The 6,980-nt window shown below is 29.9% G+C and overlaps 1 non-coding gene across 1 annotated transcript; it reads left to right on the forward strand.

Moving 5' to 3' along the window:
• Positions 1-328: 328 nt before the first annotated feature.
• On the forward strand, positions 329-482 carry LOC148868830 (U4 spliceosomal RNA). Its single transcript, XR_016108544.1, has one exon. It is a non-coding gene; the product is annotated as a U4 spliceosomal RNA (small nuclear RNA).
• The last annotated feature ends 6,498 nt before the right edge of the window (positions 483-6,980 follow it).

Raw genomic sequence — 6,980 nt, forward strand, 5'->3', positions numbered from 1 at the left:
AACAGGTCCGGACTTGGGTCAAATTGATTTGTATTTATGCCGAATTGGGTGAAGTGTGTTGATTTGTATTAGTCAATAATTAATAGAAAATTAAGGCATTAATTATAAATTATTTCATTCAAATGAAGAAAATAAAAAAAAAAAGGTTAAGGAATTAATAGTTATATCTGTAGTGGTTAACCTAATGGTTATCCACAACCCAATCCATTTAAATGGGCAGGTTGGGTAATCAACCCATTTCTAACCCGCCAAGTAAATGGGCAGGGTGGGTTCAGTGAAAAATTGCCACCCCTAAGTATCATGAACATGTGGGAAGCGATTTAGCCAAACCCTAACCCAACTAGGGCAATGATCTAGTCAATGAGGTATTAATTGAGACGTATCAATTGCTGGTTGAAAACTATTTTCAAACCCCCTCAAGCCTGGGCCTGCCTCTGGCCTCTGAGAATTGCTAGAAGGGTCCCCTCAAAAATGGTAAGACCCTAGTTATTCCTGATGTGTTGGCTGGTATGTTCAAATGTTAAGGTGGAATCGAATCCGCAATCAGCACTTTGGGGAAAAAGTGGTGAAAGGGGAAGCTATTAATATTGTATAGAACAGAATACCAAAAAATTAAAAAAAAAAAAAATCCAACTAGAGTCTACAGTTGAAGTATTAACCCTGACCTGAGCCTACACCCTAATAAGCCTGACCATTATCATATCCTATAGGATCAGATCAAGTTGGTTTTACCATTTAACCTGACCCATTGGGTGTATATTCATCCGCCTACCAAGAGCAGCAAGGTAGTGTTTACTCAAGCTTCGCTAGCATTTTCGATGATTAAGAATTCAAGGTATTAGATATCAAAAGTTTTATATGACATGGACACCTGGTAATTGGGTTGGGTTGAATTTTAGATTGGGTTAGCAAATGGTAGCCCCTAACCTTAAATGTTTGAATTACAGGTCAACCTTAAAAATAACTGTAATTTTAAAACTAAAGAAAAAAACATGAAATTTTAAAATTAAAGGAATTAATCTTAGAATTTCAAACTTAAAAGAAGAAAACTTAAAAAATTCAAAATTCAAAGAAAAGACAATAAAGATTAAAGAGTGACAACTTTTAATAATACATAAACGTACACCCCGTTTGGCGTGTCTTTGCACATAGGTTCTTGGCTGTTTAGGAGCCCAACAGAAGCACTTTCGTCTTTTTCATATTTTGTTTGGAGAAGATCTAGCTGCTGAAAGGTTGTTTCAAAAAGACACGAGAAGCTTAATTCGAACTTATTTTGATAAGTTAGAAATGAATCTTTTTGCCGTTTTACGTCCCGTCTTTGTACAGAAAGATGCCCTTCCAATCAAATGGTCTTTGGGCTGTCAAAATCTTTATATAAAAGCCCACTATGCCTTCTTGCTGCCAAATCTTTCAAAAAAAAGACTTGCCAAACGACACTGTAAATTGTCCTAATTAGATCTCTATATCATATCAGTGAATTGACTCATGACCCAAACATGATCCAACCTGATTTTTGTGAGTTGGATCAGGCTGAGTCATTTTCAAATTAAGGTATCTAGATATGAGACCCTAACCCTTTTTTTTGTTGATTCGGCTTAAACAAGCATATTGGGTCAACCTTTTAACAAGTCTACCAACCTAATAGGCATAGAATGTACCATCTACGAATTGAAATCAGACCCCACGAGATAGTTTCCTACAACATCCCACAGCACATCTCCGTCGTGTATTGGGAACATCTCCCGATGAGAAATGATGATGCATCATCGGGAGGTGTTCCCAATACACGATGGTAATGTGATGAGGGATGTTTTGAGAAACTATCGTGTGGGGGCTGATTTGAACTCACCATCTACTTTATATATATAAAGCAAGATTGTCCATGTCATCACGCCTCTCCTTTCTCCAAGCCCCCTCCCTAATTTCTTGTATTTTTTAATTATTATTTTTAATTTCAAGTAATTACCCATTAAATCAATAAGGAAGCAATATAGGATAAAATTTCTCTAACAACCAACAAATAAAGAAAGAGGAATTTGCTTTTCTAATGTCTAATAAAATGGAACCACTATCGCCCACTTTTCTCCAAAATTGTCTCTAATTCTATTAATCTCATAAAGTATCACTAATTCCTATATATCTCCTAAATTATCTCTAATTTAGAAGAAATTTTCTCTCCTAAATTATCTGTAATTCCTATTTATCCTCAACCGCACTTTTTATCTATACTATCAAAAGAAATTTTAAATTTAAAAAATATAAGAATTATTTAAATATTATGATTAAATTATATACTAACTTTAAAATATTTATTAAAAACATAGAAAACAATTATAATAGACTTAATAATAGTCATATTATTAATAATTTTCAAAATTTCAAAAAAATCATAATGAAATTCAAAAATTAAAAAAAAATAAATATTATTTAAATATTCTAATAGCTAAATATCTTAAATAACAAGATACAAAAAATAGATAAGTAATTATATAAAAAATATTAAATATTATGTAATAACTTTAAAATAAATAAAAATATAAAAAAAATTAAATATTTTACATATATTTAAATATTTAAATAAATAAATAAATATTTTCAATAATGAAGTACTTAACCTAATTAAATTTTAAATAGCTAAAATAATGAAATCATGTGATATATTTAAAATTTTCTTAAAAGTAGGAAAATAATTATAATAGATTTCAATCATATTCAAATTAATAAAATTTTATTTTTTGCAAATTTAATAACGAAATTATGTAATAATAGTATAAATTATAATTTTATAGATTATTAAATTCAATAAATAATTGATATTTTAAAAAAGTTATATAATGTTATTATTTAATTAACTAAGTAACATTTTAAATAACTAATTTCGCTTATATCAATTAATAATTCTAGAAAATAACTTTCAAAGAATTAATATACATTGATAATAATCTTACAATCTTAATCTATATTCATTATATATTTATATATACTAAAATTAATGTTTATTGTATTTTTTGATAAATATATTTTTAATAATTATGTATAATTATATTTTTGTATTGTTATTTAATAGAAAATTTTCAATAATTATTGGAGATTAAGCTACTGTTATTTAACTTTTTAAATTTATTTTTTGTATTTATTGTATTTTTGTTATAATTTGTTGATTAGTATTTTTTAGATATTAAATTATTATTTGAGATTATACTATTTATTTAATTTGTTATAATTTAATATGTCTATAGTATTTATTATATTTTTGTAATTATTGTATTTTTTATAGTTATTTTTTGTATTTTCATTAAATTTTTTTCAATAATTATGTATTTTCACTATAAATTTTCAATAATTATTGAAGATTAAATTAGTGTTATTTATTATAAACTAGAGTATTAATTTAGCTAAAATTAGGAGTGTTCATAGGTTGGTTCAATTTGGTTGCATGCCGTTGTTTGGCTAACTAAATTGACCTAGTCAAGTTTGGGAGTTAGTCACCCAAAACTGACTAACCATTAGTGAAAATTGGCCAACTCGGGTTGATTGGTTTAGGTCAATTTTCGGTTTGGTCGATTGGTTCAAAAGATTTAAACTTAAAACTTAAATTTAAATATAAAAAATTACAGTGGTATTTAAAAAAATAAATTAAATTTTTTAATTTTACAAAAATAAAATATTTTATATTAAGAAATATGGGAATTTTCCACTTTCTTGTATTAAAAATTATGTTTAATATATAATATATTAATATACATGTATGATCAGGTTGGTTCGGCTTTGGTTGGTTTGTAAATGATCAAACCAAAACTGACCCAATCTAATTGGGTTGAAAAATTGATAAACTAAAGTCGATCGAAAATATTAGAAAACTGACCAACTTAGGTCAAATTGATTGATTTTATTGGGTTAATGAACAATCTTATCTAAATTAATTGTTATTATTTTTGTATTATAAAAAAATATTAAAAATAATATATCAAATGTAAATAATTATTATTTATTTAAAAAATTAAAATATAAAACAAGTGTATAAAAAAAGCCGGTAAGATGCACGGGTAGCTGCATTTAAAATGATTTTTTATTCGTCAAAACTCAAAAGAAAGCGAATGTACGTATTTAAAATGATTTTTTATATTTTAGATTTTTTGATAATCGAATTGTAGAATAAAAATGTTGGGGAAGGTGAAGGACACTTGACAAATTTCATTTCAATTCACCAACGAATACGAGCCATGTCGTTGGAGTTCAATGTTCAAACTTGGGGAGACGAGAGACACAGACAGAGACTTTTTGAGATGCTCGAATGTCCACATCTGAAAACGGCGATGGAGACTTTTGACTCTCTCTCTCTCTCTCTCTCTTTCGGCGGGAACTCGAAAATCATTTTTATTTCTTTTTATTTTGCGGGGCGAGGAAGGAAACGGCGATACGACAGCATGTGATGACATATGAACAGAGAAAAGCCCGACGCGTGGCATACGACAGAGTAACAACGCCACGTGTTTTCTTCGAAAATCTTTTTCTTCTCACTTTTTTTTTTATTGCAAAAATAATTACATTAGAAGATCGTTTAAAGTCGTATTGGATACATAGCTGCATGCATCATATATAAGGAAAGAGATGAGCAGTTTATTTGTGCTATCTATTAATATCTACAAAATTTATAGACAAAATGACAGATCTAACATGTCTTTCCTCTTTGATGGTATCCATCACCATATGCATTTCATCTGTTTTCTGGTTTTTTCTGTTTAATTTTCTTCTGATTTTATTATATATTTTCATTAATAAAGGCGATGGCCGATGGGAGTGGGAAGTGGGAACACTGAAGGACAGAGACCCAGTTCTGGATGTTTCTGTTGCAGATCTTCAATCGCCAAACAAGATATTACTATCTGACGGTACTAATATGGGATCCGATCCAATCGTTGTTCAAATCTACTTCAAAGTTGATGTGTGATTTTTAATTCCTATGTGTGTAATTTTAAATCTCGTAATCGAATGGCCAAAAATAAAAATAAAAAATCTGTAAAAGGTTACATAAAGTCCATAAACACAAAAAAAAATAAAAAAAGGAATTTTCTTTCATTCGGTGGCCCTGTTTGGACCTCTTCCCCTACAACTACAAACGCCGTCTAACGACCACCCCAACGCCGGCAGATCTAAGTTTTCTTTAATAAAAGAAGCAGACAAGGCTCCACGGCTGCCGACGGAAAGGGACGACCATTACAATAGAAACAGAGATGTTTAATAGTTGGACGTGACAGTAGACGGTTAACCTGCCGAATCCACGTCATTCCAATTTTGAGATACTCTTTTTTTTTAATATAAAATATTTTTGGGATCCGAATTCAGGATCATTAAAATTGAGCGGAGGTGAATAAACTTTCACTCACCAGCTTAACGGAAAAAATACTGACTCAACTCAACGTTGTTGTTTTTGTCAGTTTGGCGGCATTGTGAAGAAGCGTGTCTCTGCGACACCAGATCTACTATCCAATGCACGGTGGATGTGCATGTGAGGCGCCCATTTATAAGGAGCAAATCCCGTCTCTCTCTCAACTTGAAATTGCAAAACGGATTTGCTCCTCACACATGGGCCATGGTACTTTACATCGACTTTATACACATTCTATCGTGTATTGGAAATATCTCTTATATGTTCATAATTCACGGTGAGATGTATCTGTGAGATCGTTGTGAGGCGCACTGAGTGAGATCCTGAAATTGCAATATGCGTTACCTGCTTAAGTTTTTATTAGTACTAATGTACCGAAATTATAATCATTAGCATAGTGGTTAGGGTGAAAGTCTTAAAATACCTAAACTAAAAGTCCACGTGGATTGAACTTTAAATTCCTCTAAAATATATTTTGACTTTTCATAAATTTGTTTAAACATGTTCTGAAATTATCAAGTAAACTTAATGGAATGACCTCGTCGGATTGGTATTCTTCTTCATAGACTCTTCCTTTGCAACAACTGAGAATTGGCCCAAATATCTTAAGCCCCGTTTGGTTCGCGGGAATAGGGGGTTTGGAATCAAAATAAGAATAGTCTATTTCAATTTCAACTATTTGATTAAGTGGAATGGGAATTCCATTCTCATTCCTGTTGGAATAGCATTCCCCCATTTGAGGGCCCTTTTTTTGGGAATGAAATCTAATTCCTGTTGATTTTAATTCTCATTCTCATTCACGTCTGAACCAAACAGATTATGGGAATGGACAATTCCGATTCCGATTATGAGGATTTTGAATTCGACTCCGACTACGAATCAAACAGACCCTTATTGTTGATTACATAATGGCTGTCCTAGGGCACTCACAGACCATTACCGTTTTTTTGGAAAATTGGTAATTGAAACCGAATAAAAGCCAACCATTTAATCGATTCAGTTAATTATTGGTTTGGTTCATTGGTTTTCTAGTTTTTTATATTTATAATATATATTATAAAAATATAAAAATGTATAATAAAAAACTAGAAATACATATAAATATTATATTTTAACTAATAAATAATATAATATATTATATTTATATATAGAATGCATATTTATTAATTTATAATACATAGAAAATATAAAATATATAAATATATATAATATATACAAATATATGTATACCGATTGGTTCAATTAACCACTAGTTTTTTATATTGGTTACCAAAACCAAATTGGTACCTTCTAATTTTTTAAAATATCAAACTGAAATCGAACCAACCAGTTCAATTAACTAGATTTTCGGTTTAATTTCAATCGGTTTTTCAGTTTTTCTTGCTCACCCTTAGGCTGTTTTATAAGCCCAAAAGATTCCAATATTTCAATTAAATTAACTAAAAGACTTCAATGTAAAGCTAAGCATATGTTTGGCATCGATGCTGCAGATACAACACTATTTTCTGTGTGGGTTAGAAGCACCACTTTCTAAGAAAATTGTCTTTTTTTGTTTGAAAACGTTGGTGCTAAGTGAACATTTCCCAGAGAA

Source organism: Nelumbo lutea, chromosome 2, assembly GCF_056320005.1.
Source record: "Nelumbo lutea isolate HS-2025 chromosome 2, American lotus-T2T, whole genome shotgun sequence".
In the NCBI taxonomy this organism is placed as follows: domain Eukaryota; kingdom Viridiplantae; phylum Streptophyta; class Magnoliopsida; order Proteales; family Nelumbonaceae; genus Nelumbo; species Nelumbo lutea.